Source organism: Microtus oregoni, unplaced genomic scaffold, assembly GCF_018167655.1.
Source record: "Microtus oregoni isolate MIOR12 unplaced genomic scaffold, Mior012 000016F_ref0000370, whole genome shotgun sequence".
Classification (NCBI taxonomy): Eukaryota; Metazoa; Chordata; class Mammalia; order Rodentia; family Cricetidae; genus Microtus; species Microtus oregoni.
Window position 1 is genome coordinate 10,706,324 of NW_024543075.1, and position 24,809 is coordinate 10,731,132.

Consider the following 24,809-nt stretch of genomic DNA (forward strand, 5'->3'; position numbering starts at 1 on the left):
TTTTATACTTTAAGGAAGCTTGCCCAACCTAATTCTGTACTTTTATACACTGTCCTGAGACATTATTTACTCACAGATGTTTTATGTATGTGTCTATGTAGGTAGACTGATAAAAAAAAAACAGATAAAAGATTCTAAGATAATCAGTATGTTTAAAGGCATATGAGATGAAAAAATAAAAATATGAGTAAGCAACAAGAGAATATAAAAATATCCAGACTGATTTCAGAAGCTAAAAAAAAAATCTTTCTAGAAATGAAAAACACATTAATTGAAACATTTTTTTAAAGTCATGGAACTTTGGATACAGTTAAAAGCAGTGACACAAAGATATTAAATATTTCTATCCCCTCCAAAACATGCAATCTTTGATAGTCAGTGTTCTACCACCCCTCAGTCCTGTGAGTCAATATTCATATCCATATTAACAAAAACCAAATCTTTGGTCTTCCATTATATAGGGTCTGGTTTCCAGCATTTTTTCTTAATGTCCCTCATCAGTGCTTTATAATTTTTCTATGTAGATGAAATAGAGCCTTACTTTATTCATATTCTGAATGCTACTACTAATTAACTATATTAATTTTTAAACAATCAATTTCTCAATACATACATAACTGATTTCAATAGAGGGATCTTTAATGCTAAGTTTCTCTTCAAAGCTCTTACAGTGGTGTAATATAGATGCCTTAGAATTTTCCACATTCTATTAAATCTACTTGTTCTTTGACAGTTTCATACATGAGGGCCTAGCTCTAAACAAGACACTTATTTGTTCTACTCTGCTAAAACTCAGGCAGTGCTGCAAAACGGGGAGTGAAAAGAATATAAGAGACGGGGAAAAGGCTACAAAATGCCATCTTCTATGCATGCCTTTGTTTTTCTTGCCTTATTGCACTAGGCACCATTGCCAGTAGCATGTAAAGGAAGATACTGAGAGACAACATCTTTGTCTTATTCCTCGTTAGGTGTAAGGACTTTTAAAATGTAGACCCCATCTCTCTAAAAGACCATTTATATTTCCCCCTTTACTGTGAGAAATTTTACTAGTTTTTAAGTGAATAGTTTCATGGCATTATGCAAATTAATGATGTTTGGCTACTGTTGCCACAACCCACCTCAAGAATTTTGCCCACATTATAAATAAAGACTCTTGTCTCCATTAAAACTGACACTCCATCCCCTGGTAACCGGAATCTATCTTCCGTCTCTGAATTAACTACTCTGGGGATTTCCGGTGAGTGGAATCATGTATTATCTGTCCTTTGCAAATGGTTCATTTTACCTCTGCCCAATACCTTTGAGTTTTATCCATAGTGTAACATCTACCAGTCTCCTTCTTTGTTGAGGCAGAATAACATCCTCTTACATGAATATGCTCTATCGTGTCCATTCATATTATGATGGATGCTTGGATTATGTTTACCGTTAGTTGATTTGGATTAATGCTCTCATGAGCGTAAGTGTACAAGTATTACTTGGAGGCCCTGCTTTCCCTGCGTGGAGGTATGTACCAAGAAGTGAGATTGCTGAATTATTTGTCAATTCTGTTTGTAAGTTTTAAAGAACTGTCATACTGTTTCCGTGGCAACTGCACTGCTTGACATTACTGCTGGCGACATACAAAGGCCCTTATTTCTGTACACCCTAACCCACTTGTTCTGTGTTTACTTTAAATATCCATTCTAATTAGCATGAAGTGCTATCTCATTGTCGTTTTGATTTCCAGTTCCCGAATGGTTCTCTAGTGGTTGGATATTTTGTGTGTGCATGCCTGTTGACCATTTGTAGACCTTTGGAGAAAAGCCTATTCAAGTCCCTTGTCCAGTTTTAGTCAGTCTATTTTTTTCCATCCCTGTTACTAATTTGATGAGAACTCTTGTTTTGCCTAGACATTTGATTATTGACAAGTTCTGTTATGCCCTTATTTGCATAACAATAGGACTTTACTTTATTTTATGAACCTAGGGAACTGCATTGATTTTCATGCTAATTTGGGATTGCTCTTTGGTCATGATATATTAGATCATAAAAAAATAATATTGCTAAATTCCATTTGCTAATATTTGGGGATATATTTTGTGAGACACTAGTGCGTTTACTTATGAGGTACTTCTGGCTTAGGTGTTGTGGAAACACCAGCTTTTAGAAAAGGAATTGGATGCTATCCTCTCCTCTGGCTCTGAGTGTTGAATTGGACTCACCAGAGCAGCTCTCTTGGCCTGAACTTCAGTTAGAGGGAAGATTTTCATTACAAATTCAGGGTTTTTTTTTTTTTTTCACTTGCATTATATCTTAGGTTTCTATGGATGTGATAAAACACCATGACCCAAAGCAACTTGGAGAGGAAAAGGTTTATTTTATCTTACAGCTTAAGCCCATCATCCAAGGAAGTCAGGGCAAAAACTCAAGGCGGGAACTGGAGCAGAATCCACGGAGGAACACTTTTTATTGGCTTGCTCCTCATGGCTTGCTCAGCCTGTCTTCTTATAGCATCCAAGACCATCAGCCCAGGGATGGAACCAAGACCGTCAGCCCAGGGATGGAACCACCACAGTGAGCTGAGCCTCCCATATCAATCATCAAGAAAGTGCACTATAGTCTTGCCTTGCAAATCAGGAGGGAGCATTTTCTCAGTAGAGCTCTTCTCTTCACAAATGATTGTAGCCTCTGTTGGACTGACCAAAAATCTAGCCAGTATGCATCGTCATTAGCGAGGGGTTCCACTCCTTAAGCCTGTTTTTGGAATTTGTGTCTCAAGAGAATCTGCCATTTTAGCCAAGTCATTTGTGTAAGTCACATAAAGCTGACAGTAGTATTTTCCAGTGTGCTTGATCTCCAGTAATGTCTTTGGTTCATTGCATATAATAGTGGTTTACCCTTCCTTTCTGTCAGTCTCCCAAGACATTTTTCACTCTATTATTTTTATTTCCCCCAGATCCATGTTTTTATTCTATTGATATTTTCTATTTGCCAGTTTTCTACTTGGTTGAGCGTCTCTAATCCAAAATCTAAAATGTGCCACAGCCTAAATATATTGAAACATTGATACCACATGAAGAAAATCCTTCACTGTGGAATCTTTGTGTGGACAAAAAAATATTTAAAATGGTGTTTAAAATTCCTTTGGGTTATGTATATAACATATATGTGAAACATACATGAATCTCCTGTTTAGACTTGGGCCTTATCTCCTCCAAATGTCTGGATATATATTTACAAATATTTCAGAATTCCAACTTCCCAAAATGATATATCTCTATGGTGTTAGATGTTCAGAGTATTTCTGCATAAGCTTTCTTGACTATCACTTTATGTTAATTGTGTCTTTATGATGAGATGTAGAGAGAGCAAGATTGTGTCCAGTACTTTTTTCTCAAAGCGGTATAAGCCATTCTTTGATATTTCAACGGGAAGACAAGGAGACTCCGTTTTCTTATTGATTTGTGCCCATTTCTATGTCACATTATTTTAAGTTTCCTAGGGTTTTTTTTTTTACCTGTCTTTTTAAAAAAAAATCTCTTTCATGGTCATATATTAAATGATTTTGTTTTTCATCCTGCTTTTTATCTCTACTGTTGAAGATTGTTCTCTTTATCTTTTACCATCTTAGTGACCACAAGGAAATGCTATATGAATGTAATAAAGTCAAAGATTAATGAGTATTTTCACTCATCTTTCCAATGATATGGCACTGTGGGATAGTCTTCTTCCATCCGGAAGATGCAGCACAGCTCTTGCCTGTTAGGTCTGCCTACTTATGTTTGGATGCTAACAGACTGACCACTCCTTTGATGCCGTGTCTGCCTGTGCCCTGTTTACCATAATCTCTGCTTCCTTTCCATTGTGTGTGTCAGATCCATTTTCACCTTCCTAAAGCATTCTCAGAGGAACCTTGATGCCAAACTATTTCAGACTGGCATGAGATTGAGGGAAGAAAGGGTTCTAAGATCTGTATAATCCATAGTATTGAAAGACTTGATGAGAGCTACCACCCTCTGCCGACAGTGATTTCTTCTCAGTCCTTGGAGACTTTATTCTTTGTGTTTTAGACTTCACCTGTTAACATGGAAAAGGTAGCTGTAATGTAAATATCATCGCTTTTGTGCTTTTCCTTTAGGCTACATTGAAGAAGTCTCTGTGCTATATTATACTTCATGGTGGATTTAAATGTCAATGACTTATTTTTTTTTTAAAAAATTATGTCATTTTTTTACTTGAAAGTAGATTCATTAGAGAGGATTCCTGAACTGTTCTTCCCCTGTAATCAGATTAATGACTACCCTAATTGTCATCATAGAACCTTCATCCAGTAACTGATGGAAGCAGATGCAGAGATCCACAGCTAAGCATTGTGCTGAGCTTCCGGAGTCCAGTTGAAGAGAGGACTGAGCAATAATATAAGAAAAGGGGTCAAGACCATGATGGGGAAACCCCACAGAAACAGTTGATTCTAGCTAATGGGAGCTTACTGACCCTGAATTGACAGTGGGGAACCTGCATAGGACCAAACTAGGCCCTCTGAATGTGGGTGACAATTGTGTGACTTAGGCAGTCTGTGGGGCCACATCCCTAGTGCATGTCCTGGCTCTTTGGAGCCCATTCCCTGTGGAGAGATGACTTGCTCAGTCTAGATGCCGGTGGGAGGGCCTTGGTCCTGCCTTAAGTGAGGTGACATTGTTGACTCCCCATGGGAGGCCTCACACTCTCTAAGGAGTGAATGGGAGGTGAGGTGGAGAGAAAATGGAGGGTAGCTGGAGGAGGGGAAGGAAGGGGGAACTGGGATTGGTATGTAAAATAAAAAAGATTGTTTTTTAAAAAGAAGAAAATAGATTCTTCTCTCCTACAATACATCCCAACCACAGTTTCCCCTCCTTCCACTCTTCCTAGCTCCTCCTACTTCTCCCTTTTCCCTCAGATCTACTCCCCCTCCACTTCTTCAGAAAAAAAACAGGCCTCCAAGAGATGACAGCCAAACAGGACAAAACAAGATACAATAAAACAAGGCAAAAGTCTTCATATCCAGGCTGAACAAGCAACCCAATAGGAGGAAAAGGCTCAAGAGCTGGCAATGGAGTCAGAAACATATCCCTTCCCACTGTTAGGAGTCCTCCAAAAACATAAAGCTAACAGCCATGACATACACACAGAGGATCTGGTGCAGAGCCATGCAGGCCCTATGCTTGCCATTTCTGTCTCTGAGCACATGTGAGCCCTGCTTCATTGATTCAGTGGACCATGTTCTCCTGGTGTGCTCCAATCCCTCTGACTCCTATGGTCTCTCCTCCACATTTTGGTTGATGCCCCTGATTCATTTTATGGACTGATGGTTGTTGTAATTGTTGTGAAAATTTCTCCGATGTTTGTTTCCTTCTTCATTTCCTCTGTTGCCTCTTTTCAGGTTCTAATTAGATGAGTTTTCTCTGGACTCCTTCTACGCTGTTTTCTCCTAACCTGTCCTTTGCATTTTCTACTTTTGACTCTCTGTGTTCAATAAAATTACAGTTTCATATTTTACTCAACTATTTCACTCTTAGCTGTTTCCAAAATTGCCTGAGTTTTTAAATTCCACTTATCTACTCTTCATGTCTAGGACTTTAGGCTCTTTTGAAATCAGCCTGGCTGTTTTTTTAGACTCTTGTTTCTCACTCATAACTTTAAAGAGTTCCATTATGTGCCTTTAAACATATTGTTTATTATTTTATCCTGTACATTATTATTAATATCTGAGATATATGTGAATCTAAGTCAGCAGTTCATATTACACATCCTACATGCACACAAACACATGTACACACACAAACATGCATGCACACAAACATTATAACTTCATGTACATGTATTCCTGGGATGAGAATAATTTCATGATCCCCATGTTCCCTTCATGGTGCTCATCTTCTGTGAACTCTTCAGCTTGTTTATTCCAAGCAGGTTCTGTGGTCTCTGCTGCTGCCAACTTTACTCAGTTGACTACAGTTCTTTGTGTATGGTTGAGGCCTTGTGGGCTTTTCCCCATCTGGTTTGCCATGCTTGCTGGTATACTCTTTGTTCAGCTCATGTTTGGGTGAACTCTACCTTTTAATATCACTGGACTAGGATTAGAGTTTCAATGTGTGGATTTGGGAGAACAGACTACTACCCAGGGCTGTCCTCTGTCTACACCTAGTACTGTTCTCTGCCTTTACCCAAGGCTCTCCTCTGTCTATACCCAGGGCTGTCCTCTGTCTATACTAGGAATCTCCTCTGTCTCAGAACTCTTTTGCTAAGGTTATTAAGGCTTTGATAATGCTGAAGTTTTTGCAAAGCCAGAAATCAGGGTAACATACTCTCTTCCATTGCTTTGGAAAGTTTTCCATAACCATGTAAAATAAGTGATGTATTAGTTAGTTTTCTGTTACTCTGATAAAATACCATGACCAAAGCAACTTATGCAGTAAGAAGTCAATTTTGGTTTACAGTCCCAGAGGTATAGACTCTGTCATGGCTGGGAAGTAGGGCAATAGGCAGCTGTGGCATCCCACAGGATCTGAGAGCTTATCATCCTCCACTGCAAGCAAGCAGCACAGAGTGAGCAGGAAATAAGAAGTAGAATGAGACGAAGTCCTCAAAGGTTACCCCCAATCGCTTCTCCAATGAGGCTTCCGTCCCTGAAGGCTTCCCAACCTCCCAAAGAGCACCACCAAGTGGGGACCAAGGGTTAAACACATGGGCCTGTAGGGGGCATTTCTCATTCCAGCTTCCACAGCTAATTTTCACCCACTATGGCCATATAAACTCCATATCTATATCCCTACTGTTGGCAATTGAGCTTGATTCCTGTTTTCTCAACATTTAAAATAATATTCATATTGTATCTGTGGGTGAAACTTTAGCCACATGTCCACTCATGTTCTTAAGCCACATTCCTGGTTGGAGAATTTTAGGGTAAATTGTTGGAGCATTGCTAAGACTTTTGATTTATCAGTTGCTTTTGTTGAGGTTTAGAAACATACTTCAGAGTATGGCGACTGGACAAATTCAATCAAGGAGCAATCTCAAGGTTAATTTGGTTCAGTTACAAACCCTCAGAGGGCAAGTTTGAACTTCCCAATGCTTGGTAAGGCACTTCAGCTATGTACTGACCTTGGACTTTGAATATATATATTTTGACTTTGAATATATATATGTATATGTATATATATATATATTACAATGGATATATTTAAATTATTTGTTTTGCTAATTTGATTGGAAAAATAGCCTCCTTTTTATAATTTCAATTTATAAATAAGTTTAGTTTTCTTTTTATTGACTATATAAATTTTCTACATTGGAAATTGCCTCATGTCCCACATCCCTTGCATCTACGTGCTGGTACAATTCCCCCCACTTAGAAAACGAGTCTTTAGAGTGTCAACTCTTTCATGACCCCCAGAGACCATAGTGGTTAGCCTTTATCAATTGAGCCCTTGTACAGTGACCCCTGAACAACCTTGAACTTGTATACTTCTCTTCATTTAGTCTAGTTCCTTTGACTTGAAGAGTCAGGGTGGTTTTGATCTTTCAAAATAACGGTGTTTTCAGAGGAAACTGACCCAAGCATGAGGGAACCTGGGACACAAAAATAACACATTTTACAGTTCTCTCAAACATAAACTACGAATGAGCTACCATACTCGGCCATGCTGTTGAAAATGGTGTGGTTTTCTCCGTTCCATCCTGTGCACAGAGAGAGGAAAACATCACCAACTACCAGCAACAAGCATCACAGACACCTCAGGGGGTATAAGCTCCACACACAGTTGAGGAAAACGTAGCAAACAGAACAAGTCCTTGGGTCCTGTGGGGCTTGATGACTTTAAAACAGGAGCAAGTAGTTTAGGATGGAGCCAGGACAGGAGGTGGTCGGGAATGTATTATCCCAAGTGATGCCTTCAGGTCTCACTCTGAGGCCCCCGCAGGGCAGAGGAGAGGTTAAGGTACCTGTATCCACTTGGCATGAAGCCTGTGTCTTACAGGGAGAATGTTAATGTCTGATCCCCTTGTATTCCTCCATTTTCAGTCTTCCCATACCGAAACACATCCCCTGATGTCAATTTACAACCCCAAATCATGAACGTATTTTCCAACTGATGCTGGCCAGTGAGCTTTCTGTTTCCCTCCTGAGCATTGATCCCGCCCCTGCACAGGAGGCCTTGGGTCCTGGATTAGCAGAGAAAGGATTGAGAAAGGATTGTTTTTAACATGATGTAATTGGATGTGAATCGTTAATTACATTATGAAATGGCAAAGCTCACAACCTGGAGTCTCTGCAGTTGACTTGAATCAGTCCTTCCACCAAAGCAATGAGGGTGCATGCGAGAGAACTTGCAGGGACTGGGATGACAAGTGCATAGCAGTCCGTAGCCCCTGGAACCACCTGCCCGGCAGGAAATGCCTGCGGTTTGTAGCTGCATGGGTCCCAGCTGTGTGCCTTGTTCAGCGCCAGCTAAACATGCGCCTAACTCTATGGCTTTTTAAAAAGATTTGTTTAGCTTTGGGAGAGAGCTCAGCCAGTCACGTGCTTGCCTCACAGTCAGGAGAGATTACATTTGATCTCTAGTGCCCACATGAAAAATAAATCAAGCATGGCGGTGTGTGTTTGTCATCCCAAGCGCAGAGAGGTGGAGTCAAGCAGATTTTCCAGTTTGCCTGCTAGCCAGCCAGGCTGTATCTGCAAGCACCAGTCCCTGGTCCCAGTAAGGGACAGTGTCAAAAACAAAAACAAAATGAACAACAACAACAAAAAAAAACCCACCAAAATCCAAACACAAACAAGAAACCAAAGAGGGGACTGGAGAGATGACTCAGAAGTTAGAAGTACTTGCTGCTCTTGCCGAAGGCTAGAGTTCAGTTCCCAGCACCCACATTGGATAGTTCAAAACTCCCTGGAACTCCAGCTCTCTAGGAACTCGATACCCTCTTTGGGTCTATGAAAGAACCCGAACACACCTGTGCACATTTCAAAACTAAGATGATCTCTGGTTGACCTCTGGCTTCTACACACATTCACACATGTGTACATGCATACTACACAAAGAATGAATGAAGTTTTTTGTTGTTTTTGTTTTTTTGAGATGGGGTTTTACTGTGTAACAGCTCTGGCTGCCCTGGAACTAGCTCTTGTAGACCAGGTTGGCCTCGAACTCACAGAGATCCGCCTGTCTCTGCCTCCTGAGTGCTGGGATTAAAGACATGCGCCACCATCACCCAGCTATGAATGAAGCATTTATTTATAGTTATCATCGATTCATTCAGATATTATCCACATTCTGATCCAGTTGCTTTGTTGTGCTGCATGACGTCTGCCAGCAGTGTTCTCTAGAAAGTCTTCCTGTAGAAATGTGTGGCTTTCAGCCGGGCGGTGGTGGCGCTGTGGAACTCAACAAATGTCTATACCATTTGGAGAAACCATTGGCACAGAAGCTGTAGGGCCTCACAGGCTGGAGTTTGCACTTTCACTATCTAATATAATTTTCTGCACTTATGTATCTCCACAAACAAAAGTCTGTGACAGGGTTAAAACTAGAAAAATATTTTTTCTTTTTTTCTTTTTTCTATGCTTTATAATTTTTTATTGTTTTTATTGAGCTGTATATTTTTTCCTGCTCCTCTTTCTTCCTCCCTTCTCCCCTTTCACCGTCCTACCCATTCTCCCTGCTGCCAATTCTGGGGAGCTGTGGCCTGTAGTCTGGTTATCCTTTGCTTGTTTTTTTTTTTAATCTTCTATTCACTTATGAATGAGTACATATGTTCATCTTTCTGGGTCTGGGTTACCTCACTCAGGATGTTTGTTTGTAGTTCCATCCATTTGCCTGCAAATTTTATGATGTCATTGTTTTTTACAGCTGAGTAGTACTCCATTATGTAAATGTACCACAGTTTCTTTATTCATTCTTCAGTTGAGGGGCATCTAGGTTTTTTTCTAGGTTCTAGCTATTATGAATCATGTTGCTATGAGCATAGCTGAGCAAGTGTCCTTGTGGTGTGATTGAGCATTCTTTGGGTATATGCTCAAGACTGGTATTGCTGGGTCTTGAGGTAGATTGACTCTCAATTTTCTGAGAAACAGCCATACTGTTTTCCAGAATGGCTGTATGAGCTTGCACTCTCACCAGCGGTGGAGGAGTGTTCCCCGACTCCACACCTTATCCAGAAGAAGCAGTCCTAAGTATTTTTTATTTTAGCCATTCTGATAGATGTACGATGATATCTCAGATTCATTTCGATTTGCATCTCCCTGATGATTAAGGATGTTGAACAATTCCTTAAATGCCTTTTGGCCATTTGAGTTTCTTATGCTGAGAATTCTGTTTAGCTCTCCACCTCATTTTTTAATTGGATTATTGTTATCTAGTTTCTTGAGTTCTTTATATAGTTGGCGATCAGCCCTCTATCAGATATGGATTTGGTGAAGATCTCCCATTCTGTAGGCAAACTATCACTTTTTGCAGATGATATGATAGTATACATAAGTGACCCCAAAAACTCTCCCTGGGAACACCTGCAACTGATAAACACCTTCAGTAATGTGTCGGGATACAAGATCAACTCAAAAACATCAGTACACAAATGATAAACGGTCCAAGAAAGAAATCAGAGAAACATTACCATTTACCATAGCCTCAGATATAAGCTATCTTGGAGTAACTCTAACCAAACAAGTGAAAAATTTGTGTGACAAGAACTTTAAGTCTCTGAAGAGAAAAATTGAAGAAGACATCAGAAAATGTAAAGATCTCCCATGTTCTTGGATAGGTAGGATCAACATAATAAAAATGACAATCTTACCAAAAGCAATCCCTATCAAAATCCCAGCACAATTCTTCACAGACTTTGAAAAAAACATTACCCAACTTCATGTAGAAAAACAAAAAGCCCAGAATGGCTAAAACAATCCTGTACAATAAAGGAACTTTGGAGGCATCACCATCCCTGACTTCAAGCTCTACTATAGAGCTATAGTAATAAAGACAGCTTGATATTGGCATAAAAACAGACACGTGTATCAATAGAATTGAATTGAAGACCCTGACATTAATCCATGCACATATGAACACATAACTTTTGACAAACCAAAAAGTACATAACAAAAAGGTGGCATAACTGGATGTCAACACGTAGAAGATTGCAGATAGACCCATATCTATTGCCTTGCGCAAAACTCAAGTCCATGTGGATCAAGGACCTCAACACAAAGCCAGTTACATTGAACCTGATAGAATAGAAAGTGGGAAGTAGCCTTGAATGCATTGGCACAGGAGACTGCTTTCCTAAATAGAACACAAGTAGCACAGACACTGAGAGCAACAGTCAATAAATGGGACCTCCCGAAACTGAGAGGCTTCTTTAAGACAAAGGACACAGACAACAAGACAAAATGACAGCCTGCAATTAACTTTTTTCTAACAGAAGAAATGTGGAGACTGAAAAGCAGATCATCAATACTCTAGGTTCATAGAGGAAAAAGAAATCCCAGCAACTTTATACCAAGGACATAAGACTCATGTTTTAGACAGAGTCTTCCTCTTGGTCTCCTGAGTGTTGGGATTGCAGGTGTGAGCACAAAATCCATTTTAAAGAGATACACTTATAATCTGTTCTCTGGGAGAAAGAGAAAGCTCAATGGTGAAGGATGAAAGGATTAGCACATATTATTCAAAAATCAATCAATACAAATAAGTCTATGCCTGGGTAGAGAAAAGCTTATATACACATACATATACATATAATGTTTTTCGAGACAGGGTTTCTCTGTAGCTTTGGAGCCTGTCCTGGAACTCTGAAGACCAGGCTGGCCTCAAACTCACAGAGATCCACCTGCCTCTGCCTCCCGAGTACTGGGATTAAAGACGTGCGCCATCACTACCACCCAGCACAAAAAGATACTTTAACTTCAACAATAAATTGTTAAATCTTACACAAATTTAGGTTACATGCAAAGAAGTAAAAAAAAAAAATCAGGTTGGTCTCTGATAGCTATGTAACACTGGAAGCCAAAATACAAAATTTCTCTGAGAAAATCAGAGGAGGATAGTGTGATAATTCACAAATACAGTTTTCAGACCAGCATCCTTGTATCTGTCAACAGCATCCTTGTGTCAAACAGCATCCTTGTGTCAAACAGCATCCTTGTGTCAAACAGCATCCTTGTGTCAAACAGCATCCTTGTGTCAAACAGCATCCTTGTGTCAAACAGCATCCTTGTGTCAAACAGCATCCTTGTGTCAAACAGCATCGCTGTGTAGAACAGCAGCTTGGAGACATTCCTGTGGCAGAGTACCCCAGCATCTTTTCTGAGCACAATGACATACCCTACAAAGAACAAACTAGTTAACTCCAAGTGCTCTTCCTTTCCTCAGTTTGGTCCCAGGACTAGACATTTGCAGTGTGTGTCGCATTGCAGGCTCTACAAAGCACACACTTGGCTTTACTGAAGCTCCCGGCCCTTTTTCCCCCTTTTTATTGAAAATAGAATTTTTCCTCACGTACTATATCCTGATTACAGTTTCCCCTCCCTCTCTATTTCCAGTTCCTCCCTGCTCCCCTCCCATCTAGATCCACTCCCTTTCTGTCTCTCACTAGAAAACAAACACACTTCTAAGGGATAATAATAAAAATATAACAATATAAAATATGATAAAACACAAACAATCACACCAGAGTTGGATGAGACACACAGGAGCAAAAGAACCCAAGAGAAGGCATGAGAGTCAGACACCTACCTGTTTGTACACTCATGAACTGGAAGCTATAATATATACACAGAGGACCTGGTGCCGGCCCATGCAGGCCTTGTACATGCTGCCTCAGTCTCTCTGAGTTCATACGAGCTTTGCTTATGTTGATTTAGAGAGCTTTGTTCTTCTGGAGTCCTCCCATCCCCTTTGGCTCTTATACCTTTCCTGCTTCCTCATCTGTGGGGATTCTAGAAGTCCTAGGGGATGGATTTGATAGAGACATTCCATTTAGAACTGAGTGTTCCAAGATGTCTTACTCTCTACATAATGTCTGAGTGGGTCTCTGTATGTGTTCCCCTCTGCTGCTAGAGGAAGCTTCTCTGATGATGGCTGAGAAGGACATTGATGTACAAGTAAAGCAGAATGTCATTAGGAGTCTTTTTCTTTTTTTTTTTCTTCTTTTTCTTTTCAGAACATAGTATTTGGTTTTATTGTAGGTTTTGTGTTGAGGTCTTTGACTTGCTGAGACTTGAGTTTTGTGCAGGTCGATAAGTATGGATCTATTTAGATTCTTCTACATGTAGACGTCCAGTCTGACCAGCACCATTTTTTTTCCAGTGTGTGTTTTGAATTCTTTTTCATATAAAAAGTCAGTTGTTCATAGGTGTGTGGATTTATGTCTGACTCTTCAATTCTACTGATGAAAATGTCTGTTTTCTGTTCCAAACCCATACTGTTTTAATTACTGTAGCTTTATACAATAACTTGAAATCAGAGATGGTGGTCTTCAGCAGTTCTGTGATTGTTCAGGATGGCTTTAGCTATCCTGAGCTTTTGTGTTTCCATAGGAAGCTTAACGTTGTCCTTTTAAGATCTGTGAAGAATTGTGCTGGAATTTTGGATGGGTATAATATTTGAAGCTATTGTAAACTTCTGTCTAGTCAGTTTGTCATTTGTATATAGCAGGACTAGTGATTTTTATGAGTTGATTTTGTAGAATTTTTAGTGTCAGTTATGTATATTGTTATATCATCAGGAAATATAGATGTTTAACTTCTTCCTTTCCAATGTTAACCTCTTGATCTCCTTCAGTAGCCTTAGTGCTCTAGCTAGAGCTTCAAGTCCTATATTGAGAAGATATGGAGAGAACAGAAAACTTTGCCATGTTCCTTATTTTAATGGAATTTCTTTGATTTTTCTCTCCACTTAAGTTGATGTTGGCTATGGGCTTGCTGTAAACTTCCTTTATTATGTTGAGGAGTGTCTCTTGTATCCCTAGTCTCTCCAGGACTTTTATCATGAAGGGGTGTATTGGATTTTTGCCAAAAGGCTTTTCTATAGCTGACGAGATGATCGTGCAGTTTCTGTCTTTGAATTTATTTATATTGTGGAATACATTTATGGATTTTCAGATGATGAACCATCCATGCATCTCTGATCTGCACCACTTGATCATGGTGGATAACCTTTTTGATGCCTTTATCATTTTCAAACAGATGAGATGCTGAACACACAACTCTGTGTTCCCTAGTCCCTGGAAACAATGTCCATAGGCAAGCAGAGGCAAGGCATGCATGAGGTTTCCCAAATCGTGCTTGGGAAATTTAAACTGTTTGCAAATTCTGACAACAGGGAAAAGACTCCAAAGAGTGACAGGGAAGGTTAGAGAGTCAGAAATGATAGAATACAGACAAGCTTGCCACATACAAAGCCTATCACTGTAAGAAACAGAGTTGACCAGAAGTTTATTTTATTTTATTTCATGTTATTTTTATTGAACCAATAATATTTGGGAAGATTAGTCTAACTAGTTGGCATAAAAATTATGGGGTAATGTAATTTTTTAGGGTCAGATATTTCAACACAAGCAATTATATTTCAGAACAAGAGGTTATGACAAAGTTCACATATTCATTTACGTATAACATCTAGTTTCTAAGCAAGAAAACAGAAGTATCATTTTGGAATGAGTCTAGAAAAAATATAATTTATTCATATAAACTTGAAAATTCTATAATTTCTATGAATATTCTTGAAATAATGGTTTTTAGCCCCTCTCATAATACATTATTTTCTTTTTATTATACCTTTAATACTTAAAAATTTTGAGTTGAATATATTTTGACCATATTTTCCCCTTCCCCAAGTCCTTCCATATTCTTCCCCTCTCCCTACCACCCAATTTTAAGTTCTTTCTCAAAAACAACAACAAAAATCCAATACAACATTTCCCCAAACCAAGGAAACAAAATAAGACACCCAAACAGAAAAAAACAAAATCAAACAAAGCAAGTAAACTGTAACCAAATAAAAGCACACATAATATTTTTTGGTCAACTACTCCTGAACATAAGATCTGTCACGAAGGAGTTGGTAGTCCTAGTGCCATTCACTCTGTTGAAGAAAGCTGACTTCCTTCTCACAGGACATATAACTGGCAGCTCCCCTGTTAGCCTTTGCCCTAGTGGCTAGGTTTTCATTCATTTGTTCATTCATTCATTCATTTTTAAAAATATAACAAAATAAAATAAACAAAAGCTATCACATCAAAGTTGGACAGGACAAACCAACAGAAGGAATAGAACCCAAGAAAAGGTGCAAGGATCAGAGACATAGTGGTTCAAACACTGAAGATCCCCTAAAAACACTAAAGTGGAAGCCGTATTGTAAGCATAGAGGACCTGGTGCAAACCGATTCAGGCCCTGTGCATGCTACTTCTGTCTCTGGGAGTTCATATGAGCTTGGTTCGGGCTGGTTTAGAGGGTTTGGTTTTCTTGGTGTCCTCCATCTCCTTCAGTTCTTACATGCTTTCTACCTGAGCTCTGAAGGGAGGAATTGGTGGAGCCTATTTAGGGCTGAGTGCTGAGGCTCATTTTAAGCCTTGCTTTTCAGTGACACTGGGTGTGGTGAATGGTGACATTAGTATTTGATAAGCTTTTAATTAGCTTTCAATTAGCATTTTGTTACAGCTTTTTCCTTACCTGTGTGTCTTGAGAAGCATCTCTGTATTTCAAGTGTGTTTTCCTCATATCTGACTAACATTTCCCTTTCGTTCTTGCTGTCGCAAGTGAGTAGCAGAGTCATTGAGAAAATACAATTCGCAATTTTAGAAATTTTCTCTACAGTATACTTTTCTGGAACGTAGCTCATCATCTGAGCCAACATGCAGGAATCATTCCTTGTCAACATACCCGGCAGAACATACCAGTATCCTAGTCATCCAAGAAAAACGGGGCGTGTTTGTCAGGGGGTTTTTGAGTGAGAACACTTGGTTCCCAGATGGTGGTACTGTTTGGCGAGAGTCTGTAATGGTTAGAAGGTGAGGATGAGCTGGAGGATTGGGGATGGGCCTTGAGTCTCATAACCCTGCTTCCCTACTCTGTCCCTGCTTTCTGATGTGCTCAAAATGAACAAGCAGCCACACCCACTGCTATGCCTTCCAACTCTGATGGTCTCTACCCTCAAACCGTGAGCCAAGTCCTTCCTCCTTTAGGCTGCATCTGAGCAGCAATTCAGACACGACAATGCGAAAAGCAGCTTGCAATATACTGGCACCTGAGCACACCGCACACATTGTCCCACCTATAAACCTGCACAGACCTGTAACCACGCTGGTGTCACCACCAAGAAGGGACTAGATCTCCCGAGTTCCTTTCTGTTTGTGATTTTACAATCCCGAATAAAAACACTGCATATGTTTTCCTTCTCTGCAGTGTATTTTTAGAATATCTGGGAGATGAAGTGCCTTTGGTTCAGCCATATGACTGCCATTAGGACTAATGGGAGAAAGGCATCTTCATGGACAAAAAGGGCTAATCCCCAAGTGTATAAATAGCAGCAGGCTGTGGCCAGAGGGCAGCCTTGACATGGTGACTGTCACATGCTGTGTTCTTGAGGGGGTGGCCCTGTTCAAGTCAACCTTCCACGTGAGGTAAGTTGGACCACAGCTTGGCAATTCAGAGGTTCTTTCTCTGGCTGGCACAGCTTTTGACCCCCACATCTGGACAGGAAGACCCAAGCATGCCTGTTAAGAGTCTTGTGCCTTTTGATTGAACTTTGCCTCTCTCTTTGTATGTTCTCCCCCCAATTCTAGACAAAACTGGGGGGTCCTACACTTATTCTAGTGTCTGAACTTTGCTGAGAAATTAGTGCAATTGGTATTCAATCCCGACAGCATGTGTCTGAGCCCCATCTCTGTAGATGCCACATCTGGAGGGCCATTCACAGGCACGGGGGTGACACTTCCCCCAGTGTTTGCAACCTTATGATCCAAAGCTCCAAATGTCTTCTGCAACCAGACTTTGAATTGCTAAACTTCTCTATCACTTCTGGCAGGGTGTAGAAGGATGTGGGCCCCAATCTCACTATAAACCCTATGGCCCCCTTTCCCAGCCTAGTGCAACTATCTGACTAAAGTGTTTAGGACATCTTAGAGGTGAGGGGGATTAAAGTGTGTTCACGGGAAAGGAAACCATCTCCATGGAAGGGAAGAGCCAGAGGCTGTTGTTGTTTTCACTTCAGATCCGACTTTGCATTTCAAGTACACTTAAAGGTCTCAGGTCTTGTTTGGCTCCTGTAGGGCGCTCCATCCCTCTCTCACCTATTTCTGGTGATCTAGATGCTGTGGTGCAGCTGTCGTGTCCAGAGGACAAGACTGAATCCAGGGGACTGTCCAGCTGGGCCCCTCCCACAGGGCTGCCTGCAGGCTCTGGAAGATGGTTGGGTTTGCCCTGCTGCCATGCAGGCCAGATTTTAGAAACAAAGACAGGCATACTTGTGTCCTTGAACAATGTCAGAATTCATTGAACAGTAAAACTGGTGTTAATTAAGGATTTCCTTTGGTAGCTGGCCATTGGCAACTAAAGATTCTTACATTCCAGTCCTGATTATGAATATTAATCTTAACTATTAGTATCTCTCAGGTTACAAATCACATTTCACACAGTAAGGTGTGTGTGTATATATGTGTGTGCGAGTGATTATAGGTTATAGAATTATTGAAAAATTATTGAAGAACTTGAAACTGGATGGGCAGGTGGTTTGTTCATAGACACATAGTTGATGGGCAGCAGAACCAGGATGGGAATGGCTCGTAGCTCTCTGGTGCTATATTCTAAGTCCTTCACTACCCATGTTTCTATATGTTACAAACTCATCTATTCTCAGAGATTTGGGGTCATAGTATTTGAGGTGTGTGAGCAGGCAGAAGTGGTTGGGTCCTGGGTAGCTGGTGGCTTCTCTCTGTTCACCAGCATATTGACTGAAATACTGAGCTCCATGGGGCATCCTGAGTGTTTTAGGAACTGCTACTTTACCTGTGTCTTTATGCCATGTCTGGTAGCTCATGAAGTACAGAGATAGTCATTTTGAAGTTTCTGGGAAGTGACTTCATGTGAAAAACTGCTCTGTTCAGGACTTTTCTGAATCTTTCACCAATGAGCATTTAAAAAACAAAGCAAAACAAACAAAAAAACCCACTAAATTTTAACCAGAAGAAATGAGATAAAAAGTCCAAAGATATCCTTTGTGTCTCGGTAGTTTCTCATATAACATGTATATTAATAATGACCATTTCAGCATGTTTTTCCTAAATCAGTGAGTACCAGTATTCCCTGAGGGCATACTACTTAAAAACTCACTTTTTAACCATCATTAGCCAGCATCAAGGAGGAAAGGTTTGGTCAATTTTGCCCTTCTTCAGGCTTGTATATTAAGCATCGGCTGGGGGATGGTCACTTTTTGGTGATTTTCCTCATGATTTTACACACACACACACACTCACTCACTCACAATTTTCACCAAGAAAGTCCTCCCTCTCTAAGGTATATGGGAAATACTTTCACAAGACAGTGGCTTTTAGGAACCAGTTAAAGACATTTCTAGTTTTCCCCGCCTAAGTGGTCTCCTGAGTGAAGTCATAGACTATTCTGTTTCCTGCAGAACCTTCATAGTGGAGAGCAATAAATAATAGCCCAGGAATTCTCCACAGTATGAAAGGGATCAGAAAGCAGAGCTTTGGTGAGACACCACCTGTTCGTGTCATTGGACATGATGCTCCTTTGGGGAAGAGATTGGAAACGTCAGGTTGTTAAGTGTCCAAGTCTGAAAGTCTCAGGAGTGGAAGGCAGAGGGATCCAGCCAGCCTTGCTGATTCAGCTTCCTTCTGGGGCTTGACTTTTCCTGGTTTCTATTTCCACATGCCATGTGCTTCTCCTTGGAGGCTCTTGGGATCTTCTCCAATTCCGACTGTCAAAAATAGCCTTCAAATGGCAGGGCATTCTTCGGAGAGGCTGCATGCGGAGTACGTGCTTCCAGCTGGGTTGGGTTGACATGATTGAGGCACGTGAACCACGTGATCAAACTAGAAAGCTGCAGGGACCCTGGGGAAAGTCTCTGACTGCTCCAGAAGCAATTCTATTTGCCCCAAGCAGAACCAAGAAGCCCACAGCCTTTTCCATGGGAATCCTCTAACCCTGGAATCTGCTTCTTCTTCTGACATGGGATCCTCTGAAGTACTTTTACTCTCAATATGGGAGATGGGTCTTACTGGTTCGAAGGAAGGATTGGGGAAGGAGTGGGAGGGGAATAGAGGGTTAGCATGATATGCAAGGTTCTCCTTCTTGTTTCTTTCCCAGTCCCAGCTCTCCAGGCTGCCGCAAGTAATAAGATCTTAGTGGAGAACTATCCTAGATGGTGGGATCTGTTATCAGAGCCATCAAAGTATTATGAAATCCTTTGTTTTCTATGTCACAGGTTTAGGCAACCATCTTGGCCATGTATATTAAGCATTTCTCATCCTGCTTGTAGCCCTTTCTATTCTCCTCATCACCAAGCACAAAACTGGGCAGCTTCTGACTAATCCCGATGATCTTCAGGTACGAATGAAGGTTCTCTTCCTCTAGCTCCTCCACAGCTGAGTTCTCTTTCCCTCCACACTATTGTTAAGTCCCGGCCATGTGCATTCATTAGCCCATTGGCTTCTTCCATAAAAGTAGGAAACGGAGGAAGTGTTCAAATTCTTGCCAGAAAACAACTTCCAGTTAAGAGCCTTGGTTTTGCTAATGCAGGAGACATCACGGTGTGACAGGGGCTTGTATTCATCAGTGACATGTTGGACTTTGAGAAGTAACACGCAGAAATTGCCGTAATGTTGTTCTGGACACAAGGAGATTGACAGTAGCAACCCCCAGACCGTAACCCTAAGCATGACTGTAACTCGAGATCTAGCTCGACAGGGAAACATCAAGCTTAGCAGTGAAAGAAATGAAGGGCAGGGCCACATCCAATGCCCAGGAGAAAGGCCCTCCCTGCCCTACACAGCCACTGTAGGCATTCCATCAGAGAGGCTCTGAAAGTCAGGTTTTACAGCTTTGGAAAGATAGTTCTAGAGGTAGAATCCTAGGCTTCGGGTACTCTAGGCTTCGGGTACTCTAGGCTTCGGGTACTCTAGGCTTTGGGTACTCTAGGCTTCGGGTACTCTAGGCAAGAACTCTGCTTCTGAGCCACACCCTTGCCCCAGTATTTTAATTTTTACTTTTCTAAGTTTCAGATCTTGGCAGTCAGCATTTGTGGCATATTTTTTTTAGCTGAGGAAAAGCTAGTTTAATGGGAAGAGATTTTAGTGAGACATAAAGATACCTCTTCAGACGTGACCAAGTTCTGGGAGATGCTGAAAATGTTTGTTCTACACACTTCTGGTTCGGAGGAGAATGTTTGTTCTACACACTTCTGGTTCGGAGGAGCCGCGCTTTGGGATGAGGCCTGCAGAGAAGCAGATGCTCTGGACAGCTGAGGGGATCGTAGAGCCTGCTCTGATGAACCTATGTTTCTTGATGGTGCTTGCAAGGCAGTAAAATGTTCCCGTTGTCGAGAGGGGCTGTGCACACACAGGCATGAGTCTGAATTACAACTCTGCCTCCTGTATACATTTTGCTTAGACTTTTTATCATTAATCTCACAAACCTCTAGGATTGCGATATGCTGGGAGATGCAGAACCCTTTCTGGTCACTCTCTGGGGGAAGTATGCATTATTGTTTTGCTGCAATTACTAAGTGTAGGTGTCTTATAGTAAGTGAGGATTGCGTACGCAGTTCTCCACATAATGCGAAACTTAACCTTCGAATAGTACCAGTGAACACATCAGGTTTTTTTTCTCCCTCTTTCTTTCAATGCAGAGGACTTCTTATTCCTGGACTTTCTTGTTTGTGTCCAAACACCACAGTGAAGTCTCCGCAGTATCTCTCCCTGCCCACCCTGACTTCCACAGGGTACAGGCTCTTTCTGCAGTCACCAGTGAACACGATTCCTTTTACAAGCCTGCCTTTTCTGGTTATTGGTCCCTCCTCCCTTTACCTAGTCCTTCAGAAAGAAAAGCTGCAGATACCTGCATGAATAGAAGGAAGCCATTTTGTGTCTAGGGCAGAGCTGGCATCTCCATAAAGCCTAGTTCCTGCAGGAGAAAGACTCTTTAAAGGCCTCACCTCTGTATGTCCCCCAATCCCAGCACCCCTTCTTTCTCATGTGTGTGGTATGTGTATACACATGTGTATACATGTTTATATATGTAGTGCACTTGTATGTATGTGTGTAGGAGCTAGTAGTTGATGAGAGTGCCTTTATCAGCTGCTCCCCACTTTGCTTACTTGGGGGGTTCTCTCACTAAACCCAGATCTTCGCAATTCAGTCCACCTAGCTATCTAGCTTGCTTCGGGGATCCCCCATCTTTGCCTCCCAAATGTTAGAATCTCAGGCTGGCTGCAGTACCCTCACCAGCATTTACATGGCTGCTGGAGAGCCTCATTCTTGTCTTCACGCTTGCATGGCAAGCCCTTTATCCACCGAGCCACACCAGCTTCTCCTCCAGATTCTTTTTTGTTGATTCCCTCCCCAGTGGTAGCAACTCTGCTTCTACTGCAGGGATTCCCTTGAGGGTCTTGTAGCTGATGCCACTTAACACTCCCCTGCCTCTCAGGCAGGAGGAAGCTGTTTACTCCACTTCCTCTCTGCCTCCTTGCCCTTCTCCTTCCCTCCCTCGTCACTGGGATGCTGTACAAGTTCTGTAGAGACTGAGCAGAAATACGTGGAAGCAATTATTGTCTGATTGTAAACAGAAGCCTGCAGCACTGCCACAGGGAGCCCCTTCAACCTGCAGCTAAAGGCTAGAGCCTGGGACAGAAGAAAGGAGAGGGAATCCCCACCAGCCATCCTTATGGAAAGAGCTCATTCTATGTTTTATTTCACCCTTGTTTCTTGGCAGCTCTACTTTCTTTTGCCTCAACCTCCTTGCATTGTAATGGAAGGCGTAAAGGGAAAGAATAAAGCAAACCTACCTGCTGAGGAAGTTGGACACTTAGTAAACCACCATCCATCCTCCTTCCTCCTTGGAGGTATTAGCATGCCTTGAGCAAAAGCCTGTCCCTCCTGCTACTCTGCATCAGCCTCCTCTCATATCCCGGTGCCAAGAGAGGAGACTGCAAAGTCCCACGAGCAAGCTTGAGTCCTCCCTGCAGGACCTGCATTTGCTTGTCTAGTGGCTGTCTTTCTGGCTGAGCGCCCACTCTTACAGGTTCAATTACCTAGTTCCCAGTTAGATGCTGTGGTTATGGGGTTCACTGATCCAGACCACTCCAGCTAATACACACATAGAGGTATAATGGCAATAGGGAATAGGAGGTCAAGGGTAGTCCGGGACCACTTAGAGTAACAGCAAAGAGAGGACCTTCAGGATGCCCTGAGATGACACATCCCTTGCAGTTGAATTTAGAAACTGATGTTTCTGCTAATGGTCCAGAGACGTCATCACAAGCGTCAGCTGCTGTATATCTAAGGTGGAGGCAGTTGAACAATGGCCTGGCTTTTGGGGGAGTTCATGACCACCGGATGCAAATAAGGAGAAAACTCCATGGGTTAGACTTAAACGAGCCTGCTTCACTCACTGGAGTCCCTTTTGTAGATTAAAAACGTATATATCGGTTTTAAGGAGGTGGGAAGCTGTGCTCTGACTCCAAAATATGATGTCTACCGGAATGAGTATTCTAGAGAGCCGAAAGTTCTCCTCCAGTCTCACAACCTCCTAACAAGATTTAACCTAGTGCATGTATCAATGACCAAAACACGAGTTCTGCACGTGAGACCTGACCTGCACTGGGGCTATTCCTGCAGCTGTCCCTTGTGGGCTCGTGAGACCACTCTTCCTGGATATCATTTTCTGCCTTGGACATCTAGCTGGCGGAGACCAGGTGTTGTGTGGGTCTTTATACATGGTTGGTGTTAGGCACTTTGTTGTTGTATGCTGTGATCCAGGATCTGTGTATCTCCTGAACACTGAATACGAAAGCATATAAGAGTGGCTTTCTCTATCGAGTCAGTGTGCATGGTGGTATATTATAGCCCCTGTAGGTAAACTATCCAGAGAAATGCCCACCCTGTTCTCCTGCTCTACTGAGAACCTGTGTAAATCGGTAGTGCCCGAGTCTGGCCACATATGTCTCTTCTTGACTGATCTGGATGCTGTATTGCTGAGGCCCTTCCTATCCTATTTCCATTAGGCTTCTCCTATTGAGGGCCCTGGTTTGCTTCAGGGTTCCTTGTTCTGTCTTAAGGTCTGCTGCTAAGCATGGGTAGGTCAGGAGCCAGGATGATGGAGCAGCATACACTACCAACCCCACAGCCACTAGCTGGCAGGCCTGGCCAGCCATACAGCAACCCTGCCTGGTCTCATTGGGGTTATCCCTGTGTGCTTGGGACATGAGTTGCTGCTAACTTGCCTAGAGCTTCTACTGAACTGTCTACCACTCCGCTGAACTGTCTCCTGGAAGCTTTTGCATAATAGACACAGTGAAATGACAGTGGCTTTATGTATGCTGTGCAGAATTTTGGTACAGTGAGATTGATAAAGTTATAAGTAGATCCTGCATGACGGTCCAATCTCCTTCCCAGACAAGGATATAACAGCAATAGAAGCAGATTTGTTACTGCTGGGCAAAATCTGTTGGTGTCTGTACTCAGCTCAATAGAATTGAGGGCAGGCAGGTTGCCTAGAGATAGAGCCCCAACGTACCAAGCAAGACCATGAAAGGGTTCTGGTGGTGCTCTGTTGGAAGGAAATGTGTACTGCCAAAGCCTCTTCATATATAGACTCAGAAAAAACACAAAAATCACAAGGCCTGGCATAGATGCTGCTTTTTCCCATTTCCCTTATGACAGTAGAGCTTGCAGTACTGAGGTATCAACTCGAGAGCATCATGGTGTGGCCAAAATGTCCCTGACAGGCTCCTCGGTTAGAACAGCTGGTCCCCAGGTGGGGGCGCTATTGGGGAAGATTGCAAAAGCTTTAGGACATAAGGATTCGCCGACATATACAGGGTCATAGAGGTTGGGAACAAGATCTAAATGTTGCTTGGTTTTGGGCTGAAATTCTCACTATTCCTAGCCAGTGAAAGTATGAGGAAGTTGTTTCCCAAGCTCCTATGGTCTAACACCAACTGAGCCCCTGATGCTTCCCATTGTGATGCCCCTCAAATCATAAAACAAACAGAATAAACCCTTGTTTCCATAGGTATTTAGTCAAAACTACAAGAAAATGGATATAGGGTGTGATTGAAGAACCTGAAATCCAACCTCCCCAGTGTATGGGGAAAAAGACCATGCGTACTGCCTGCCTATGCAGGAGACACTCGAGGAAACAGAACGTGAATCACCTAACTTTCATCGCTCCAGTGATTCCCATTCTTTTTTTCCTGCCCCAACACATAAATATTTCGGGGCCTTTCTCCCTAGAATGGCTTTCAAGGCCATGTTTCAGAATTCACAAAAGAGACACTATCAGCAGGGTACCCACAGAAGTCACAAAAGATACATGGTTAAGAAGTGACCCAAAATAGAAGTTGTATTCTGCTCTCTGGAATTGCTTTAGCCCTTTCAAGTCACAAGTGAAACATTTAACTCACACTGATTACATTAGAACATCTAGATAGACAGACAGACAAAAAAGGAAAAGAGAGGGACTGGGAAAGGCAGATACTCGATGGATGCGGATATTGACCCATTATACTCTATAAGTCTGTAGGTAAATGTATTGATCCAGATGTGGATGGTCTTTGTCAGCAGG

The 24,809-nt window shown here is 41.8% G+C and overlaps 1 protein-coding gene across 2 annotated transcripts in view; it reads left to right on the forward strand.

The window, feature by feature from the left end:
- CUNH10orf90 (chromosome unknown C10orf90 homolog) overlaps nucleotides 1-24,809 on the forward strand; it is a 228,561-nt gene that overhangs the window by 170,870 nt on the left and 32,882 nt on the right. The window lies entirely within an intron of this gene.